At 37.0% G+C, this 24,378-nt stretch overlaps 1 pseudogene; it reads right to left on the bottom strand.

Annotated features, from left to right (window-relative positions):
• LOC149154588 (galactinol synthase 1-like) overlaps positions 1-23,778 on the bottom strand; it is a 37,525-nt pseudogene extending 13,747 nt beyond the window's left edge.
• Positions 23,779-24,378: the final 600 nt, after the last annotated feature.

Below are 24,378 nucleotides of genomic sequence, written 5' to 3'. Positions count from 1 at the left end.
GCTACAAATTAGCAATCATGCATGCTTAACTGAACTCTAACTCCTCCAATGCAAATTTACTGAGTAAATTGGGTGACACAAGCCATGTCACACAAGTTAACTGCATGCAAGTTGTTTGCTAATGTGGAAATTTGAATTTTATCAATTAAATAAAGGAAAAATCAAATTGAGAATTTCTTGCTACATTTTTCAACAACTCTATCGAGACAAATATTAGTGCCACTATCCTCACCATCAAAATACTTCATTACTCATTGAACTCTAAAAGGACACATATGTAATTGCTAATTTCTTTTAACATTGTCTTTTAGTGGAAGTGACAAAAGTTTAACCTAGAAAGGGACAATCTTGATATGTTATGACCTTGAATAAATTTGTGTGTACAATGTTTGAATAACAAATGTGAGGATTCATCAAATACATTAATTTTTGTCACTTCCTCCTCGCTCCTGAAAATAAAAGCCATCCAACCTCTATGAGGGAATATGGAAAAATTGTAAGTAACCAAGGGGACTTGACTGTACTTCCCAACCTATTGTCTTAGAGTTCTCCTCCACCATTATCCTTCCCCAAAATCTACCAACTAAATAATTTTCTTCTATTATGGTTTCCAACTAAACATGATATCCTCTCCCACCACCAATTGCATTATTTTCATGCTTAGCTTTATATTATTCTTCTTTCCCTAGCGTCATGATTTATAGAATTTGAACACCTATCTTCATACATTTGAACACCTATCTTCATACATTAGCTTTCCAACATATTATTCAAAGGTGAGGCGCTCTCTTCTAAGATGTGGAGGTAGGTTTAACTTCTTGCAAATATTTCTCAAGTGAATGCTTCCTTTTCCACAAAGATTCTTTTTTTACTAGGTGAATATTCAGGGAAGTCTAAGGTAGGTTTACCAATGATGGAAACTTCAAGATCAAATTGAAGGCAAGATTTATACCTTGCGCGTGACAATGATGCAAAGTCTCCTTCATGTGGATCATGTCATACGTTCATCGCGTTGACATAACTATGTGCTTGTATGGCTTAACTAGCCCATCCATCTACTAGAGTTCATTATTAAGGAAGGCAGTTCCCCTGAGATATGATTCCTTGCATGGGGGCAAAGAAGTAACATGGAATTACATAACTATAAGACCTTGGTTCTAGAAATGATACCCTTATCACGTCTTCAATTATCAATAGGCAGGTACAAGGTCCTTTGAGGAGACAAGAATGTAGGAGAAGGTTTGTTTGTAATCTAATACACCATATTATATCTAAAAATAGATATTTCACATAGGTCCTCCGTGTAGCCTAAAGTTTCCTCCTTGTCCATCTTTCTTCACCATTTATGTGTAGACCAGTGCACCTCACCATTTATGTGTAGACTAGTGCACCGCACCGTTGTGAAAAATTACATAAAAGAACTAGCAACATTGGCCAATAGGAATGTAGACTTATATTCTTGAAGAGTAGCATTATAATAGGATAACATAGAAATGGCAGGTATATTACAATATAAAGGGATTTTAAAATTTTAACTTGAATACTTCAAGTAACTTAATAGAATAATGTCACATACCTAGTCCCTTAATGCCCAATTAAGTATATAGGGTATCTAGAGCTGACCTCCAATGTTAATTTATGGAGACGGGGCAGTCTAATTCATACTTCCTTAACCATATTAAATTTTTTTTAGATGACCACCATTAAGATCCTTCCAACAATATAAATTTCATCCAAATCTGAACTTTGGACACAAAGTTATGCTTATTTGCAAGTATATTTCCAAGTGCCACGTTAACATCCATAACATTACATCATGATATACATGTGGGGGTCCTTTTTCCCACATTTCACCATCATACAGCACCATGCCATGTCATCTCACCACATTGACTTGCCATGCTAGCATGCCATGTCAAGGTTGTAGAAGTTCCTTGTAGATTCAAACCACAGATTATAATATGCTAAAAAAATTGACTTGAATCTACTCTACTCATCAACGGAAAAAATAATTGATCGATGAAATCACGAAGCAGAAAAAGGAATAATTCAATGACACATAACAAAATAATTTCTAGAGAAAGCCACAACTAAAAACCTCTGTTATTTGTATATTGCATAAATCAGAAAATTTGAGAAGATTACAATGCTTTTCTCAAGCCTGAGCAAACTCTGCATTATCACAATCTATCTCATTACTTCCCGGACAAGATCCAACCAATACTTAGCCAAATATTTTGTCTACCAAGCTCCTATTTACTTGCGCAGTTTCCTAGGGAATTAGCCCATATTTAATTGGGAAAATTCCTCATCCATAACTGCACAATCCATCAATATGCCTTCCTCTGATTGCATGCACCATATGTACAATTCGGATGATTATACAATTGATAGTACACTGTCCCTAAAATTTAATCTCAACTGGGTCTTTCTCTGATCTGACATGCATGAGTTGATTATGATTAAATTTTCAGTTTATTGGTTGAGCAGTGTTGGTTACACCCCACTACTACAGGTTACATCTCACTATTGGATCTCCCACTAATTCCTCCATCAGTTGGAACTAGTTTAATTGAATTAACTCACATAAACTAAATGAAATAATTACAACTCAAAAGAACTCAAGCTGGGCCCCTAAAATTTAGGAACCACTCTACATGACTCTAGATAGACTCCTAACTTGAATTTACTAAGCCAACTAAGTTAAATTAACTTAGTTAACTATTACAATTTGCTATGAGAATTAGAATTAGAATTTAATACCTAATTTAATTCAAGGACAAAATTAAATTAGGATTTACTTTCTTGATGCTATTTTTAACATTTCTCATTGTTATTTTCAACACTCCATCTCAACAAGAAATGAATTTAACTCTATCCCTATCCGGTACTTTTGGAATGTTCTGCATGTAACACCTGTCATTGTTTTTGTTGCTAATGCAACATCTGCAACCAAAAAGAATCCAAACAAAATAAGATGAATCAACTGTGTCTGCAACTGTCTACTAAGAAAATTGTGTTGTTGTTGACTCTGCTATTGAGCCTCCTGCTTTGCTGTCAACATTGCTATGCACTCCTCAGTATGTGACTGACATTGATCCTGCTGAGACTAAATACTGTGGGCCCCCATATCAAGGTAATGATCCATGAGACAAACACACCTCAATGAACCCTACCCAAATTTCTGCAACTCTTGGGACTAATTATTCACATCACACAACCTCACACCTAGAGGTATGGCTACATGTGCTCCCTCTGACCACTTGGCTCAAAACTCCCCCTACTGGAGGTCCCTTCTTGAGTGGATGTCTCCACTCGGTATCCTCTCTGCTTCTCCAATTGTGGTTGCTCCACAACTTGTTGAGGTCACTTCTGAGGTTGCTTCTGAGGCATCATCATATGGAATGTGATCGACATAGTAACAATATCGATGTCGGTCACGCTATACCTCCCATCATCCTTGTCATATGGAACGAGGTACCATTGTCGAGATATCACATGATTCCCATTACAGAGCTTTCCATGAATGCAATGAGCATGGAATCAAGTTCGAATTGTGAAGTTAGAGATTCACCTGTTGCTGCTACTGGAGGCTCCTTCTTGCCTACTTTATTCTGTGGGCATTTCGTGGCATAGTGCCCAAACTCGTGACAGTGAAAACACTTGATGTTCGACAAGTCCTTCTTCTTGCCACCCTCCTCGCCTTGAGATTTCTTTCCCTTGGCTTTCTTTTCTTTGCTGACTAATGCAAAGTCCTCTTCCACTTCTTTAGGTGAGGTCCCATCTCTGGTGTTCTGTCTAATCTCTTCTTGCACCAAGTTGGACCACAACCGCTCCCACTTTGGTAGCTTCTCCCTCCCATTAACTGAGTCCTGGTATCTATTCCAACTCTTGGGAAGGCAGAGAAGTGCTAGGCTCACCAGATCGTCTTCAACAACTATAATAATGACAGTTCCAAGCTCATCTTGACATTGGGTGAACTTGCTCAAGTACTTCGGTATTGTATCACCCTTCTCCATCTTAATCCTTCTGATATTGTCCTTCAGTGCCATCTTCATGTGGTCTCTATGTTTTTGAAACAGGTCCATCGAGGCCTTCCACATTGCAAATGGAGTTTCGTCACTGTGGAAATTCGAGACAATATGATCTTGAACTCCTTCTAGGATAATTCTTCTCGCCTTTTCCACACGCTTTCTCCATTCTTCCAGATCTTGGGCATTAGTTGTTGGAGGCTTAGGTTCAATATTTTTGTCTATGAATTCCTTAAGATCATTGACTTCCAATGTTGCCTCCATATTGTCCTTCCAAGAAATGTAATTTGAGCCACCCTCAAGGGCATACTTGAGTCTCAATCCATAGAATGACATCCTGCTGGGTCTGAAGTATGAAACTGCAAATTCAATTTCTCCTGCAAAATAAAAACTTATATCCTCTTATTTTATAGTGATTTCAACTCCGATACAATGTAGAAATTTCTACAAATCTAACTCTAATACCATGTAGAAATTTCTTGTAGATTCAAACTGCAGATTGTAATATTCTAAAACAATTGACTTGAATCTACTCTATTCATCAGCGAAAACAATAATTGATCGATGAAATCACAAAGCAGAAAAGGGAATAATTCAATCACACATAACACAATAATTTCTGGGGAAAACCACAACTAAAAACCCCTGCACTCTATATATTGCATTGATCAGAAAATTTGAGAAGATTACAATGCTTTTCTCAAGCCCGAGAAAACTCTGCACTATCACAATCTATACCACTGCTTCTCAGACGAGATCTAGCCAATACTTAGTCAAATATTCTACCTTCCAAACTCGTATTTGCTTGCGCAGTTTCCTAGGAATTATCCCATATTTAATTGGGAAATTCCCCATCCATAACTGCACAATCCATCAATAGGCCTTCCTCTAATTGCATGATCTTTTTGTATAATTAAGATGATTATACAATTGATAGTACACTATCCCTAAACTCTAATCTCAACTGGGTCTTTCTCTGATATGACATGCATGAGTTAATTATGAGTGAATCTTCAGTTTACTAGTTGAGTAGTGTTGCTTACACCCCACTACTACAAGTTACACCTCACTACTAGATCTCCCACTAATTCTTCCATCGGTTGGAACTAGTTTAACCGAATTTAACTCAGCTAAACTGAATTAAATAATTACAACTCAAAAGAACTCAACCTGGGCCCCTAAAATTTAGGAACCACTCTACTGACTCTAGATAGACTCCCAACTCAAATTTACTGAGCCAACTAAGTCAAATTAACTTAGTTAACTATTACAATTTGCCATGAGAATTAAAATTATAAGTTAATTCCTAATTTAATTCAAGGACAAAATTAAATTAGGATTTACTTTGTTAATGCTATTTTTAATATTTATTTTTTCTATTTTCAACAAAGGAAATATCAAGTTCCATCAATATTAAGAGGAAAAACCAACAATCAGTGTCTCAATATCTGGATATCTTGAAAGTTGAGATCTCGATAAACTGATACCCTACATCCCAATATTCTAACACCCAATACCCAATCATTAAAAAAATTGATAAACCTATAGTTACTTGATGGGAATTTCTCTATCAGTTAATTTTTTTCCTATTAATCAAGTCACTGGGGAAATACTAAAAGAGTCTTCAACAACTCTCACTCAATTTGACAATGGATTTTCAACTACCACAACTCCAATTTTTTTTCTCAATTGAAATTCTATCCATTGGGCCATTGGGCCTTCAAGCCTTCGACCACTGAGAAAAAACAAAAATTTAACTTCATGACACTTGCCTGATTTGATTAATGAACACCAACCAACAATAATTGTGTCCATTAATCAATATAAGTTTGGGATCTATTAGTATTGATGGTTTTTAATATAGTTGTTCAATGTATTATTGACACCCAATTAACAACCTTACATACCATCCATTGGAACTTAGTTTTGTTTATCTAAGATCTTAGTCATGAACTGTAACAACCTCGAGTTAAAAGTTCATGTAATAAAGTTAATAGAGGAAAAAATAAGACCAAGGTCATGGGACACGTATTCCAAGATGAATATTGGGCAAATTATCCTAGTCGGCATCACTTGTTGTCTATTATGGCTAAAATGTGGCTAAAGGGAAATTTGCACAGGCTTTGAAAAGGAAAAAAGGTGTTATCGATATTTTATTTATGAAAATAAAGGAAATTAGGAGAAAAGGAAGGTAATAGGTCACATGTTGCATGTGAGGAGGAAATTAAAGGAAGATAGAGGGAAAATTAAGAAATTAGAGGCATTAATAATAAAAAGGCATCAAAGAATCAGTTTGGGGCCTTTCATCAGTTGAGTTTTGGAATTGGTTTCAAAGAGGAAAAATAGCACTAAGAAGAGAAGGAAAGAAAGCAAGCAAAGGAAGGACAAGGAAAGCAAAGGAAGGACAAGAAAGCAAAGGAGAGCAAGGATCAAGTAAGGAAAAGTTGGATCAAGCTACTTCAGTGGGAAAACTTGTAGGTAATAGGTTGCATGTATTATTTCCTATCTAGTTTTGGTATGCATGGTACATGCATGTGTGCATTTGGTTCATTTTTTTTTCATTGGCATGGGTTTTTCCAGGTTGACAGTGGTTTTGACTTTTCCTTTCCATTTCCGGATAGTCATGGTGTGATGGGATTCATTCTTGGTTGAGCTATAGATTTCCATAAGGTTTTGGATTTGGGTGAGGTGGTCTTAGGAAAATCCCAAGGTTTGGGGCTAGAGATGGTTTTCTCTGGGAAGTCCTCAACATGTGCGTGGAGACAGGAAAATTACTCAAGGGATGGTGAAGGAATTATGGGGCATCCAATCTTGGTTTGGTTTTGCGATCTCGAGACCGGTTTACGTGAGATCACGTTAGGGTGAGGGTGGATGTGGTTTAACCTATGGATTCCCTTGGTATTTTATGGATTGGTTTATCCCATGAGCTCCCACATTCATGATTTGAATATGGCACGTGGGTGATTGGTTGAAAGAAATATTTGGTTAAGCCCAATCTATGGTTGGGTGGTATGTGGAAGCTGCTGACTTGGTTGGATTTTGCATATGTTAATAAGAGCTAATATACTCTTGTATTTTATGATTAAATGTACTTATTATGATGTGGATTTGATGGTTATGTTATATCATTGTTATTATTTTGGTTATATGCTAGTTATAAGCATGGTTTTATGACAAATTCTAGTCATGACTTTTATCATGTTTGTTTGGAAAATGAATGGTTATTGAATGCATGACCTAATACATGTTATGGCAGCTATTGTGAGAGGGAATTAGACCTTCTTAGTGATTCTCAAATAAATTTTAGATCACTTTGTTTAGATATGCATTCATGACCTATAGATTTCATGTTCATTATGTGTTTGATGGAATGACTATCATGGTTGGACCTGGTTAGGTCAATTCCTTATCTAGGTTTTTGTGTTAAATTTTTTTCCTGGTTTCATTTATCATTTTTGAAAGTTTAATCAAGTTATGGGAAGAAGTCTATATCTTAGCCTTGAAAAAATGGCTTAGAGCTTGAGGTCACATGCACAAAGCTTGGTCATTTAGACTACAGTTGTTGGGAAGCAGAGTTATCCATATGACTGGAGTCTTATGGTCATTGAATTTCCCTGTTTTTCAAGCAACCGAGGCTCCAGATCACTAAAAAGGAAAGTTATCTCAGGGTCTGGGCACCTGGAGTGGTTTTTTAGCTTTTGGGTGTCCTGTAGCACCTGAGGGAAGTTAGTAAAGTTTCAAGTTGTCGATTCCACTTCCTTAAGTTTACTTAGGAGGTTGAGTCATTTCATATTAGCCCTCCACTCATGTTTACCCCGACAGGACGATGAAAGTGGGTAAATGTGGGAGGTGGCGTTACATGAACCCCTTTAGACCATATAACCAAGGGCTACAACCACATCCTTTAATCCCCAAATTTCCAAAATTCATGATAGTAACCTTGAAATTATTAAACATCTGCTAAGATCCCAAGTTGGCTTCAGAAGACTAAAATAAACCCTAATATAGCATAAACCTTGCCTAAAGACTTTTTAATGGCTCAGAAATAGTTTCCAACTTATGGAAGCATCCTAAACATTGCCTTCAACATGACATCTCCACAATGGAAAGACATAAAGTGGCTAATGACCATATTGTTAAGAATTGGAGCAAATGAGGCAAGACAAAAAAATAGTGTTATCGGGAAAAATAGTGTCTATTCAGAGCTGCTAGTCCCACTAAGACTGGTAGCTATCGTAGAAAAAAACAAACTAAAGTCACTTGTGTTTTCCTTTACGAGAGATAGATGAGAAAGAAGCAGAGAGTACCAACCTCAGTCTTTCGTTTGGCTCCTTTCTTGTTTCCTTTCCCCTTTGAAAGAATCTCACCACTCCTTCCTTACTTGTCCCACTTCAAAGAGCACCTGTAGAGTCAAAGTAGCATAATACCATTAAAGAATAGAGATCTATCACTGTAAACAATATAGGATCAGATATATATTAACCATACAAATGCATATATCAACACAATATTCAGAGATACACAAGAATATGCAGGAAAACTCAAATAGCTTTATTGATAGAAGTAGTAGAAGAGAGAATTACAACCACTTGGTCTGACCTAGTGCCATCCTCCCAGCATGAAAGCCCTCTTCAACTCATACAAAGCAAGATCACCCAACAATGTATTCAAAGAGAAACCAGCAACACTTCCTTGCAAATTACAAAATTCCAGCCTTTGGATATCTGGGATGAGGGATCCATATATAGATGTTTTCATAGGGGTGAGTCAGCTTCTGGGATTTTGATTAGTGTCATCTCTCTGATAGTTCTTGGTTCCACTTGGAGATTTCATGATCTCTTACTCATCCTTGGGTGAATTTAGAGAGGCAAGTGTCAAATGAGCAGCTTCTAGAAGATTCTCAGGGTCTCCACCTAGCAAACTGCTTGTGCCATTTGTCTGCTCTCGCTCATCATACCCTACAGAAGGGATTTTTAGTATGCATCACACTTTTTTCATGTGGTAGGTGAGATGCACTGCACCCTTAGCACTGGGCAGTATGTATGGTCCTGCTTTGACCAGTTCTTAGTAGTTTTTCATGGAGAACTTCTGGGAGATGATGTAATCAATTGACCTTGCTCCTTTAGGGTATGAAAAAACACTTTTAGGGGCTTAGAATCCCTTGAATTATGGACATATATGATTGGGGTTGTAGTGCCCAAATATGTCTATAACAGTTGCCCCCTAAAGCATGAGGTTGTAAATTTTTTTGATGTCGGGTGAAATGCTTTATAATGAGGATCCGAGGTTTTTCGAACTGGAAGGTGACCTGTAATAAGATACAATACAATACATTATCTTCATAATATTTTCATGATCTAGCTGAGGGGGGCATTCCCATGCTCAGCTTGATAAATTCATTTTCATGTACATAGGACAGACAACTGTCTATGTGTAGAATGATGATTCTGGTAGAGCCATCATCCCTTAATTTGGATTATTATTTGTGCAGCAATGATGTACGTTTGATGTATTTATTTTCCTGAATATATCACAGCCCGAATGGATGAAACTAGATCCGGGGTCTTCAAAACTTGTTCAATCTTCGCCAGAAAGTACAAGTCAGTCTATGTGAAAAGATGTTCTGATGTCGAACATGGAAAGACATCGCCTGATTACCAGCCAATGATTAAGATGTTAACAGGCATGAGAGGAATCACCGATGATGATGATGACCCTCAAGGTACTGGAGTACAATTCACGTGGTGTGAATATATGAGTCAATGTCAAATGCCACACAAAATATTTCTGTCGAAGGCCATTAATGTAAACCTGTCGTCGGAAGTGAGAAACTTGCCATTGAGGCATGTAAGCTTCAAAGTACTGAAAGGGTTGTTCCTAGGTCGACTTCTTAGATAATGAGCTGATGTCGACAAGAAGTGACCCATCGTAGGAGGGCCTTAATGAATCCCACATCTACAACACGAAACGGAGCAAATGATTTTTTGGAGGTGAAAACGATTTGATGATACAAGGTTCAGGGTGGTGGTCATGAAAGAATGAAGCGTAAAGGTATTGCAGTGGATGAGACACAAGCTAGGTAGGTGAATTCTCTGAGTGAATTCTCTTAAACATATCGGCGACACTGAAATGGATTGGTAGCGTTAACCCCAAAAGCGGATGGTACGGTGGACCAATGGTGATATGACTGGTGAACGGAATAACCCAACCCGACTCAATCATGGTGATGGAGTGAAAGTGTCATGTTCAAGAGCAACCTGCTACCAATAAAGTTTCTTCAAGTTTTCTTCCCAATTTTCCCCAGTCATTTCTGACCAGTACCTCTTTATTTTTTGTCAAGCTTGAGGAGGATAACATATGCTTGTTCTATAATTTGCCCTTCGGGCAAACCCGTCACTATGTTTTAACGAGCCTAGCGACAGTGAAACTCGCTCTTGTCTGAATGGACAAGTTTGTCGCTATTGTTTTAACGAGTTTAATGACAAGGATAACTCGGTTCTTTTCAATTTTAGAGAGTCTGAAAAGAGACGGAAAGGAAACTACAATATTCCTTTTTCGTAATATAATCCCTTAAGTCTGAAAAAATATAAAACAATGCAAAAGGGATGACTTTTCGATAGTTTTAACAAGCCGAACAAGACAAACGCTCGATCTTTTTATGTAATAATCCCTCAGGTCCAAAAAGATTAAAATATAGAGGAGGGATGGCACTTCCAATCACTTTAACGAGCTGGAGAGGCCAATTTCTCGGTAATCTTTTCATATTTTACGAGTTAGATGAAAAGAGCTTAAAGGAGACTCGTTTTTTGAGGAACGAGTGATGTTTTCAGATAGCAGCTAGTTCCAGGTAATGTTTGGAACTTTTCAATCACGACAGTGTAAAGAAGATGGCTAATAGGATCACTCATCGTAGCTGTTCCTCAAAAGGGGTAAACAATCAAACAGAGGCATATGATCGGCTAAAAAAAGAGTGGAGGTGATGGTAAGAACACGACCAAGGCTCAAAAGCTGATAATAATGCAATCACACTAGTTATTTACCGAAGGTGGGTTCATTTTTTAACGAGCTTAAACTCTGGTGGAACATATGCTCATTGCTAGGTTTATTTTTTAACAAGCTTGAACTTCGTGTAAAACTTCTCGTGCCAGTCATATAATAAGGATGTCTCATCGATAGGTTCATTTTTTAGGGAGCTTGCACCATTCGAAATTTTGCTTCGACTCCCTTTATTATGTAAGCTAGGAATGAACAATCCGATGAGTTTAAAGGGTTAAGAATCTACAAACTAAGAAAATAAATGGTCGCTTTTCACTTTCATGTAAAAGGGTTTGCATGCCCCCAGGTATAGCGAAGTAGAGTTTCCAGGTTACCTTTCAATTTACAGACAAAACATTTGTTATGTCGGGAAAGGCATACCTTCTAATGGAGGTATCTTATTCCGGTCTAATGCCATTTTCCTAAATGGACGGGTGTGTCAGACCAGTCATATATCCTCCGTGGAAATCTACCCTATACCTGAAGTTTTCCTACCGAAGCAGACCAGGGTGCATGCCCCCTGGGTTTCAGTCACAACCACCGAATCACTCGCGCTCATCAAGTGGACGGACTGGAGATTGATGAGACATTCATTGTGCAAAAATACCTGTTATGGATGGTATTTGACTATTAGCTATGTGTGAACTGGGGAATGAAAGCTGGCCTACGAGCTAGACCATCCTGCCTTCATGCGGAAAACACATCACTCGAAAGAGTGAGGAAACAATAGCTCCCATGCTATAAATGTAGTCGCGCCCAAGGAGTAGATTGTAATCTAAAGGTCCCTAGACTGCCATTATGTTCAGATGAACGGTTTTCCTTCTCAAAGTTATAGGCAAATTTGGAAGGATCCCTAACGGTCGACTGGTTCTTTTCTTGAAGCTTGTTAGATTTCACATCTCAAGAAAAAGCGATGGCGAACCAAGCGCTTTCCAAGCAATTGAGGAAAGGATACTCACAGAAGCCCCTTCATCTATGATGGTACCAATCATGACCATTCTGTAAGTTTGCACTATGATTCAGAATGGTACATTAGATGGTAGACGGGGTCTTCCTAGTAGATTCCAATCGAAGGAGACGACTAGGTTGCTTGGAGGTGGGACCGAATAAACGGTCGAATACACCTCTGACAAACTTCCTTCCTGCGGTAAAGGAACAGGCAGATTTCCCCCATGTTCATCGGAGTCTTTGTTTACGAAAAGAATTTGAACGGTGTCGTTCTCATCCTCTTTGGTGACTGTATCATCTAAAGGTAAATCCTCTGAAGACAAGATGGGATCGACTGTCGTCTCGACCTATTGATTTTGGTCCGATGTGGACTCAGAGGGTTTACCTTCAATGATAGGTGCTTCGACTGACAACAAAGGTGTGTCAGTCGGATTTTCAACCACCAATAACTCGGCAAGAGCTTCTTGTATCTAGGAGGAAGTCATTGCGGTGATGTAGGACGGTTATCCAAGACTCTTTTAGTTTCATCCAGGAAGGGACAACGGTGGAGGGCATGATCGCCTTCACACAGTCTGCAAGGAAATTTAGATCTTCCTTTTTGTCCGGTGACTTTGTTTTCACTAGTTGATGGTGTACTCTCAACATGATCGTCAAAGGTTGACGACACCAGATTGTGCAAGCGGGGAGACTAGTCCCTTAAGATCCATGGGATGCAAGGACAATCTCGATGATAGTGGTCCCCTTTACAGATGACACATGGAGATTTAGGTTTGGATGGGGTAGTGTGTGGATTTTCACTAGACGATGTACGGTTGCCCCTTTTTTCCATCGACTCCTTCTTCTTCTTCTCCTTCCCTTTCTTCTTCTTCTCAGTTACTTGGTTTTTAGTTTTACTAGCTTCACCAAGTGAAGAGGAAGAAGGAGAGCGAGAAAAAAACGAAGTAGAAGGTTGGGGGGTAACTCTAGTATCATCTAGTTGCTGATTTGATTGCTCAGGAAACACAGTGCTTTGAACGACAGAGGTCGAGAAAAGCCATACTAGCAGGCCAATTGTCAATCCTGGAAGGGACAATGTGGCCATATGAGGTGCACCAACATCTCCCCAAGGGGAGAAAGGGCTAGGATTTCCTTCGAGGGGAAATCCTTGATTGGTGGACTCCATTTTCTCAACCTAAGATCAACGAGGGAACAATGAAGTTATTCCGTTTAAAATAAATTTTAGACGCTTTAACACAACTTGCTTTTTCATATTTTAAGAGTCGAGAAAAAGCCACAGATGACTCTAGTCGCCTTCAATTTTTAATGAGATTGAAGTGACAAGTGCTTAGATGGACCTTTTCCTTTAAGGAGTCTGAAAAGGAACGAAAGAGAATACTTTGGAAATCTAGACAGAGGGATTACCAAACCAATCGCAAAACTGCATAATACTTTTCACGGTATGGAAGTCAATCTTCCTGAATGCTGTGTTCAGTGCATTGCAATCGATAGGGCAGCAGACACGGCTTCCTAAGGATAAAGGATATAGCCTATTATGGTCTGCCAATATATACTCAAAGGTACGTGGGAGCACAAGTCCGTACTAGCACTTGTCATCTCAGAGAGGAGGAATCACCCAACCTACGATGAAAGCGACAGTTACCAGGCTTTACGACGCCGGAATACGTCTTTAGCCTAGACTTCTAGATGTTATGCATTAGGTTCCAAAGCATTTTTATGTTCATTGAATTTATTTTACAGTTGATCTTTCTTAAGAAGTTTGCCTCTAAGGCTCACCGCGTGATGTAGATATACAACTCCTAAATATGCAATCTAAGATGATAAACGGTCATTTACTCTTCTTTTTGCAATGAAAATCCTAGCTACTAAGGAAAGAGAAGCGAGATCCTTTCAACATAGAGCAGAGAGCACACACTAGATGCACTGTCCTAAATCAAAATCAACAAGCAGTCTAAATGCAAATGCACATGCATGTATTTGTTTTCCGCTTTCTTAATGTGTGAATGACAAAAAGAATGCTAAATACAAATTTGAATTATCTCTTCTTTCAAAGCAACAATACTAACGATTTTCTTTTCAAAAGATGAAAGGAAGACAAGACGACACTTTGCGATTTTGAATTGAAAATTGCTTTTGACACTTGAAATACTATTAATTCAAATCAAATACAAGAGTAACAGTGTAATCGACTATCAAAAAGAGAAGGATTCTTTTCTTTGACTGAAAACGACACTTGCGACACTTTCAAATCAAAAGACGACAGTTCGATTAAGTTACTATTTTGTAAAGGAGAACTGTAAATGGCGAAAAATACATAAAAACATTCACAATTCTTTGTACAATGGAGGCTAAATAATGCAAAGGAATGGGTTTTCCACAGTGGTTTACTGATCACAGACAACAAAACTCCTGAATAAAGCTGAAGACAGTGAAGAAAAAACCAAAATCTGGAGGTAAAAACAGTCTTACCTGATCATCGCACCTGTAACACAGGGAAAAAGGGATGCATCCCACCTACTGCACACGGGAGGTGCGATGCATCCAATCTACCAAAAGGAGACAGTGCGATGGTCTAGGAACGAGATTTTAACTTGGTTTTTGGTCACAGTTAGTAGCTTAGTTCAGGGATTTAGGCCAAGCTAATGATAGTCAGTAAATACAAAGTATAGGGGTTGATCTAATGAGGTTACTTGAGCTACCTCTAGGGCACTTAGGATGTTTGCAAGTCAGTTGTTCAGTTCATAAACAAACCCGGAGATTGACTAAAGCAGCATTGATCTACTTTGCACTTGCATAGCAAATGCAGTTTGAAGGTTAGCTAGCTTAACTTCAGGCTCTGTCTGTAGTTTATGAAGCAAACAAATAGAGACCAGCAATCAAACTATTTGCTCCCCAGTAGAGTCGCCATTTTGTTATCGGGAAAACTAGTGTCTATTCAGAGCTGCTAGTCCCACTAAGACGAGTAGCTATCTTAGAAACAAACTAACCAAAGTCACTTGTGTTTTCCTTTACGAGAGATAGATGAGAAAGAAGCAGAAAGTACCAACCTCAGTCTTTTGTTTCGCTCCTTGCTTGTTTCCTTTCCCCTTTGACAGAATCTCGCCACTCCTTCCTTACTTGTCCCGCTTCAAAAAGCACCTGTAGAGTCAAAGCAGCATAATACCATAAAAGCATAGAGATCTATCACTGTAAAAAATATAGGATCAGATATATATTGACCATACAAATGCATATATCAACACAATATTCAGAGATACACAAGGATATGGAGGAAAACTCAAATAGCTTTATTGATAGAAGTAATAGAAGAGAGAATTACAACCACTTGGTCTGACCCAGTTCCATCCTCCTAGCATGAAAGACCTCTTCACCTCATACAAAGAAATATCACCCAACAATGTCTTCAAAGAGAAACCGACAACACTTCCTTGCAAATTACAAAATTCCAGCCTTTGGATCTCTGGGATGAGGGATCCATATATAAATGTTTGCAGAGGGGTGAGTCAACTTCTGGGATTTTGATTAGTGTCATCTCTCTGATAGTTCTTGGTTCCACTTGGATATTTCATGATCTCTTACTCATCCTTGGGCGAATTCAGAGAGGCAAGTGTCAAATGAGCAGCTTCTAGAAGATTCTCAAGGTCTCCACCTAGCAAACTGCTTGTGCAATTTGTCTGCTCTCGCTCATCGCACCCTACAGAAGGGCTTTCCAGTATGCATCGCAACTTTTTGCATGTGGTAGGTGAGATGCATCGCACCCTCAGCACTGGGCAGTCTGTATGGTCCTGCGTTGACCAGTTCTGAGTAGTTTTTCATGGAGAACTTCTAGGAGATGATGCAATCAGCTGACCTTGCACCTTTAGGGTATGAAACAACATTTTTAGGGGTTTAGAAGCCCTTGGTTTATTGACATATATGATTGGGGTTGCAGTGCCCAAATATGTTTATAAAAAATAGTAGAAATGACCTTAAGCCGATCTCGTAACTCATTATAATGATCCCATGATATGAATTTATAGTACATCAATTGAAGCATTCTAGATATAGATCCACTAACAACCCATCAATGGACCATGACAACACCTCGTTAAGATAAGGTTTGCAACTCATACCACAATGATCTTGAGCTTTATGATTTCCTAGAGACTCATAATATAACATGCCCTCCTTAATCACAAGTTTGAATAATTACACAAATGAATTTTATCGTCTTCAATCTAAGATTATTAAACTGACCTTTGAGGGAGATATGCATGAAAAACTGCCAATTCATCTGGAAGTGGACAACTGCCATGTTTGCACATTCCCATTCTTTATTATCATCATTTATTTTGAGGAGACTAGTTACTGTGCTAGAATTCCCAAATGTTGATGGAATTTTTTATTAACTAACAAAAATTTGAACTTGAAGCTTGAATATCATCCTTGACATTTTATATTCCTCCCTATCAAGTGCAAGGTGAGAATTTTGTTGAAAGGATCCAAGCTAGAGCTTTAGATTCTTTATGTGAAGACTTTGTTGATTAACTACTAACCATCTTCACTTCATTTGGTGGTTTTTCTAGTTGACCACTAACCATATTCCATTGATACTAGTGGTTTATGGTTGACCACTAACCATATTCCGTTGATAATAGTGGTTTATGGTTTACCACTAACCATTTTGACTTGAGAAATGTGGTGGTTTTGGATGACCACTAACCAATTTGAATTGAATAATATGGTGATTTCTAGTTTACCAATAATCATCTTCACTTGAAAAATGTGGTGGTTTTGGTTGACCACTAACCAATTTGATTTCAAAAATGTGTTGGATTCTACTTTACCACTAACCATGTTCACTTCATCAAGTTACTACTCACCTTAAACTTGTAGGAGAGTTTCTTTTTATTATTTTTCTCGCCCCTTTGAAGTGTGGAGAGTACCATATTTGACTTTCGAAAACATAAAGAATTGGATCTAGGTCATGACCAAAATCACTTGAAATAATTGTTTGATAGTTTTTTTTCTTTTTCCATTTCTTTAATTTTTTGTGTCTTGACTAGGTGGTAAGACATGCAACTTCTTACTTGTAGATTCCATCTACAAGAATTTATCCATCCACTTTGAACTATATTTTTAACTTGCTACTTTTCTAATAGGTTATTTCTCTTCCCACAATGAAGACAAGGATGGAGATCAAAACACTAACTCTCTATGTGACCAACTCTTTGACAATTTTGGTTCTTATTACAAATATTTGGACATCTTTAAGAAATCTTGCGCTCACAAATTGAACTAGTTTTGAGTAATCTAGAATATGCAAGTTGTTTCCTTTGTCCTATCCCAATCCTTGTCAATTTCTATTGAATGATAACTCTTCCAAAGATTTGAAAAACATCCTAGAAATAACATTTGGTTTTTCTTTTGCTTCTTGTCTTTTTATTTTACTACTATTATTTCTATCATTCTATGCTTATGACTCATCTTCAATCATTGTTTCCTTCCTTAATTGACTGCATGATTCCATATTCATTATGTATTTTATATTGTAATGAGAATATATTTCTTTTATTATGTCTTGTGTGTCACAAGTTGCATCATCCTTTTGCAATATTTCATTTGTTTTACATGCTACATCAAATTTTTGGATAAGATCTTATGTATAATATGTTGCTTCAATATTCTCTAGCAACTTCTTTGTGTAACAACTTACATCAACCTTTTGTATGAGTCCATTTGTATCACAAATTGCATTATATTTTTGGATGAGATCTTATATGTCCCAAACTGCATCAAACGTAGTTGTAGATGTTGCATCAAGCATGTCATCAATTTGATCTTTTCTCTTCTCTTAATTTTATTTGAAGTACACCAATCAATTTATCCTTAATATCTATTTGACTTTGAATATCATTAATTGAATGTACTTTATCATCCATGTGATCAATTATGTTTTTTCTTATATGTAAATTCCACTCAAGTGCTTTAATTTAATTTTGTAATTCATGTTGCACTCTTGCAAATTCTTCATTCCCTGAAAGGCATTTTGTAAATAATTTCTTGTGTTACCTAAATTTTCTCATGGTCACTTGTCACACTCACTTTTATTTGCTTGTTTGATTATATTCTTATGTGTCATGCTTTCTTTATTTTATGTCACTTTAGGGTAGCGGGTAGTGTCGGTAATGCACCTTAAAGTGTGGTTTTGACAATGATTGAATTATGTAACCTCCTTATTCAATTTCAGGTAGGTTATAGTTGATTTCTGACTTTGAAAGATATCTCATTTCCTTGAAATATTTGACATAACTTCACATAAGAAAAATTATCCTTGGACCCCCTTATTGCATTTGGGGTTGATATAGGATATATCTACCACAAAATAATCTTATGATTTAAAAATTAAGTACATGAAGTCTCCAACTAGACTTCCTTTTTGAAAATGAATATAAACATGTATAAACTTTTTTTGAACATATGACAATTCTATCAACCACTAAATTGAGTACATTTATCAAGGCATTGAAAAAAAAATCATGTTTAGTTGCCAAGTCCCCTTAAAAAAACATGTTTTCCTTACAAATTTCCACAATGTAATACTTATACTAATTGACAACCATTCAAACCAACTTTCAATACCTTGTTTTATGGCATCCTTTGCTTTTTCTTCTCACTTGTTTTATTGTAAATATATTATATATCTAGAAAATTTTGAATCATATATTAACCAACCCAACATAAAAATGTGTGTGCCTTCTTATTTTCATGGTTTGTTCAATATTTGTTGGATATCTTCTTGAAAATTTTGTGATTTACTTCTCATGTTTTTAACTCCATCTAAGATTTTGCTCGCTTAGTTATGATCACCATAATCATGATTTTGAACTTCACCACTCGAGGATTTAGGGATCAACAAATCTAAAATAAATAAATAAATCATAAAACAAGAGTATCTCTACCAAGATACCTAAGTTTTGTATATGATGGCCCTTGTTTCTAGTTGAAGGCACACAAAGGTTTCTGGACGAATGGATAAGATTGTTGGAGCTTGAGCATTGGATTTCTTAACATAGGACATTGAGGTCAGATTTTGATTGTGAAAGCACATTCAAATTCGTACAGATTAGAGATAAAACGTTTTGCATGGGGCCTGTATGCGTTTTGTTGGTGTAGAAAAAATAATTCCAAATCTAAAATCTCCTACTCATCATTTGTCCTCTCAAGAAATATGGGAATCATTGTTTCTTTATCAAGTGGATGCCAATGCATTTGATCAATCAACGAGCATAATATTTGAATGGATGTGTGGCTTTCTCTTTGTGGACATGTATTTTGTAACTTCCAAAATTCTAGGCCACAATTATCTTAATTGTTGCTTGCGTCTCATCAAATAGAGAGTAGGTTGCATTCGCTCACACTTTTGGCATAGGTTGAAACTAGGGATAAGGTTCAAATCATACTCTAAAATATGATTACAAGGATATCTATGGAAGTATTGATTATATTGAGTGGTCTACCAATGTGGATACCGTGAAAGAAAATTAACTATTCAGGTTTTCATGTGGAACTCTAGCGCTAGGATCACTATTGCAAAGTCACTACAATGATTTTAGACATGGGATGAAGGTAACACGTTCAATCCACATAGTCCTAAAATACTTAAATGTGGTATCTCTTGGGAAAATCTCATGCTCATAGAGGAATAGGCTAGTCATTACTTCTCCAAAAATTAAAAAATGTCAGGTATGTTGGCCAGACTGTAAGTCTGCATAAAGGATTTAGGAAGTTTGTACAGGAAAACCATTCAAATTTTCCCATATATTAAAACACTAATTTCATATCTCGTAGTTTTGTTTGTATTCTAGATGTGTGCAAGATTATTTTATATTCAGAGAGAATGTGCCCGATATGATTCTCATTTGTTTGTCCATAGGAACAATGATCAAAGTGATTTCAAAAAATGTTAAGATACGTCTAAAAGTGATGGTATATCACCCAAGTTTATTTTATTTTATTTTTAAAGAGTAAAATGGATGGAAACGAAAAAAGAAAAAGTTGGATTTCTATAAGCCAGACAATTTTACTCTTTTCCAAACTCTTTAATGAAAATACCAAACTTGTAGTAAAACAATCCCAATACACTCAAAATGTCTTCACATTTTTTAATCAGATCAATGCCCAAAATCATTCAATGAAAAAATAATAACGTATTCAATGTCTTTTCCATATGGGATTTATGGATCCTTACAAAATGTAATCAAAACTATAGGTTTCGTCTAGTATATTGTTGAATCAATGCCAATGCAATTCAAAAACCTGCACTTGCCACCTTTGGCTTTTATAATTTTGATCCATTATAATTTTCCAAGCCTTGTAGAGAGATGTATTTGAATAAGACACTTGAATTGGATAAATTTATTACACTTGAGGTTTGAAGAAGTGTGGATTTGATAATTAATTTGAAATAGAAGATTGAATTATCAACCAAATCTCACTCATATTAACTAGATCTCATCTACAATAGACAAATTAAATTTAGGGTATCCTATGCCTTCTTGAAGATTATTTGATCCTCTCGTAATGTAAGTTTCATTCACCATATCAAAGTAATGGTTCTTTAAACCATAGCTACAATTCGATGTTAAGAATTGGAGCAAGCAAGACAAGACAAGAAAATGGTGGAAAAATCCTTAAGCTATTCTCTTAACTCATTGTATTGATCTTATGATTTGAATTTGTAGTACATCAATTGGATCATTCTAGATCTATATCTTATAGACAACTAATCAATGGATCATGACAAAACCTCTCAAATATAATATTTACAATTCATACCAAGGTTTGTTATAGGTCTATTTGGGCACATCACTCCCGACATTCAGATCAGTACAATTAGGGCTTATCAAACCCTAATTCAGTTGTTACATGCCCTAGACAAGTCATCACATTGAATGCTTCCATCCATGAAAGTTTCCTAGCCTGAAGCCTTGCTGAAATGCCTCCTTGGGACACTAGCGCAAACTTGATCAGGACTAATTGTGTTGCATTGTAGGTAGGCCCATTCAAGCCTACACTTCAGTGCACTTAGGCCCACTTACACCTGCGTTGGGTGAGAATGAGCGAAATTTTCATAGGGTTTTGGGAATATTCCTTGATTCTAGATCATTCTAGAAGGATCCCATATATTATCTCATCCTATGAGCTCGAATTTGGATAGGCTATGGATCAATTATCCTCCTATCCTCTCACCCCTTTCTCCATGGAAACTAACTCCAATTTTGGAAGGCCTTTCAATACCCTCATTTATGACAAAACAACCTCCATTTCCCTATAAATTGAGGACTCATCATAGTGATCAAGGGGCTAGAATCTGAAGATTGTAAGGAAATGCTGTTGGTTTGAGATTTGAGTTCATGTCAAGTAATGTTATGCTGCTGGATTTGTGTGCTTTTGGTGTGATGAGGGTTGGACTGAAGCTGGATGAGTGAGACGGGATCAAACCGCATTGGGTGAAACTCTTCCTTCTACATTAATAAAGTTGTTTATTCCTTTTCTCATATTCTTGTTAATATCTATGGTGATCATTTGTTTCAATGTCTTCGATTCCATTGGTTTATAGTAGATAGATCATGTATGCGTTGATCGTTGTTGTTTCTGTTTCTGTTGACACAGGTACCTATTCAGCGGATTTAGTTCAAGTGGGAGCAACAGGAGTAATTCAAAGGAGATCAAGGAAGCAAAAGACTACAAGTAAGTTCCTTCATCTCATCTATCTACTATAGGAAAAGGTTAAACTACTTTCTTTCTGTTGTTTTAAGTGTAGCTACCCACTTAGGGAAAATGTGTTTATCCGTAGATATAAATTCCATATAACAAATTGGCGACCATATTGGGGAATGACTGTCATTCCTGGTAGTTTACCATCATCATTTTACATCCTAGTAGACTTCACTTGACTTCATTGATCTTATTTCAGTAATTTTGAAGTGTTTTTGGTCAATTTTTTTTATTATATATCTCATGATTGGGCTCTCTAGCACCAGCGTAGTCTTGGTCTTGACATAGTGCACTGCAGAGCACGCTTGGCTTAGATATAGTGCACTGATGCACACTGTCTCCCACTTTGGGCTGCGATGATCCCTCTTAGGCTAAAAAACCCACCTTTGGTTTGATTTTTCCAAAGTTGCTTCTGATTTTGTTTGTTGAAACATCAATGTTTCTTATGGTTATGAAATCAAGTTGTATTTCTTCTCCTAGCCCTACTTTGGCCTTGATTGTTTAGTGTTTCTTAAGTGATTTATTTATCATTATCAATTCATTTTCAAAGTTAGCTTAATCGATTAGTATTTTCTGAAAAGGAAGTGTCGTAAAGTCTTCATTTCTTTGAAAAAGAAATTGTCATAAAGTATTCGTTTCTTGCGAAAAGCATTGATTGATTGTTTGTGCATTTAGTTTCCTTTTGCTCATATAAGCATTAAGGGAAATGAAAAGAAAAACTTGCATTATTCATTTAGAGGTTTGTGTGTGTTTGTAGGAATAGTATAGGTAAAGTTGCATTACATGTGCTTTATGCTCTTTGATTAAAGATTCTGATTGCTCTATCCATTTTAGTTAAAGTTTTCATTGTTCAAATCAAATGAAAAGAATGTTTCTCATCATAGTTGCATTCTAGGAATTTCAAAGACATCACGTAGTGAATCTGAAAGATAGACTCCTAAATAAGATCAACTTAAAAGTTATCTCAATTCACCTAATGGAGCATTGTAGCTTAACACATAACATTTAGAGGTTCTAGTCTAGAGACGTGTTCCGACGTCATTAAACATAGAAGCTGTCATTAATTGTATGTGATACATTCCCAATGTGATACCTCATTCCACGTATGTAAGTATATCGTAGCTCATCCACGTACCTTCGGGTATATAGGGTGGTTTTATAGTACGAAAAGCATAAATGAATGCTCTCACTATGCGGTTTTGCATTAGACAACGCTAACACGGATTTGGCCTCCACGTACTTTCGGGTATATAAGGGAGGACTACATTAGGTTTTTATCCATCCTTAGCTAACTGAATCGGCCGCTTTGTACACTGTGATACACCAAACACAACATTCGGGGAGATTGCCTGCACGTATGTTAAGTCCTTGGTTTATTGAGGTAGTATATTGCAGTTCACAGTTGCTTGGTAATCCTTTTTCCTAGATTACCCTCTTTTTGTTTATTTCTTTTTGTAATAAAATCAAGCAGCAATCATGGAGGAACATCAACCTTTACCCCGTCGTTAGCGAAGGACAGTGAGTAAATCACCTTTACCCCGTGAAGCTACACCTAGTAGGAAAAAGCGGTCTTGTTTAACTGAGTCCAGTACATCACAAACTTCTGGTTCTTCATCTGAATTACCAGAGTCACCTATACTAGTAAGTATTGTGACCCCAGTTACTCCTACAATTACTGCTACATCTGCTATTGAAGTGGAACCCTTACAATTAGCTGAGGACACTAAAAGTGAACTTAGTGAAACGGTAACTGAAGTTGTCCAATAGGAAGTTGATCCTCAACTCAAAGTTGTTCAACAAGAAATTACTTTTGAACCTGAATTTGTTCAACCAGAAGTTGAACCTGAACCTATAACAGTTCAACCAGAAGTTACTTCTGAACCAGAAGTTGTTCAAGAAGCTCAACCTGAACCCATTGTTCTTTTACCAGAACACTTGGATCTTGAAGTTGAATAATCAGAAGTTGTTCCTGTACTGGAAGACGATCAACCGGTTTACCCTTAGACATCTATAACTGTTGAGACTTCCCCTTTTCTGTAGAGTCAAACACAGGAAATCTATTATGGACCTGACGGTGAAATCCTTCCACCTAGTTTAATTGCTATTGAAGAGGAATATGAAGAAGAAACACCCAGAACTTCGACTCGTCTTGGACCAAGGCCTTATCTTTATCCTCATACTCCTCATTTTACTGCTCCTTTTGATCTTGTTTACTTTCAAACTCCCGTTGATTCATTAGTACATTTATTGGGTCATTTTACCATGGCTGAATCAACATCCTAGATTGTACCATCTATTACAACTACGGAAGAATCTATTGTCGCTACTTCTTCGATGTTTACCACAACACTTGAATCACATCTGTATGGTGTTCCGCCCGTCCCACCGCATTACCAATCATTATCTGGAACTCACTCAGGTGTTGCTTCTAGTCCATGGTCTTCACCCATGTCGTCCAAGGGAATTTTACCTGGTTGTTCACTTACAAATGCTGAACAGTCTGATCCATCAAGTCAATATCAAGCTGGTCCATCTGGTTATTGTCCAATGTATCCACTTTACCTCCATATGGAGAACAATATGCCCAATCTGCTTATCCTCCATTCTC

Source organism: Pinus tabuliformis, chromosome 9, assembly GCF_031772625.1.
Source record: "Pinus tabuliformis cultivar Carrire ecotype Pingquan chromosome 9, CPIR1, whole genome shotgun sequence".
Taxonomy (NCBI): Eukaryota; Viridiplantae; Streptophyta; class Pinopsida; order Pinales; family Pinaceae; genus Pinus; species Pinus tabuliformis.
The sequence above is the reverse complement of the archived record's forward strand: the minus strand, read 5'-3'. Positions and strand labels throughout refer to the sequence as shown.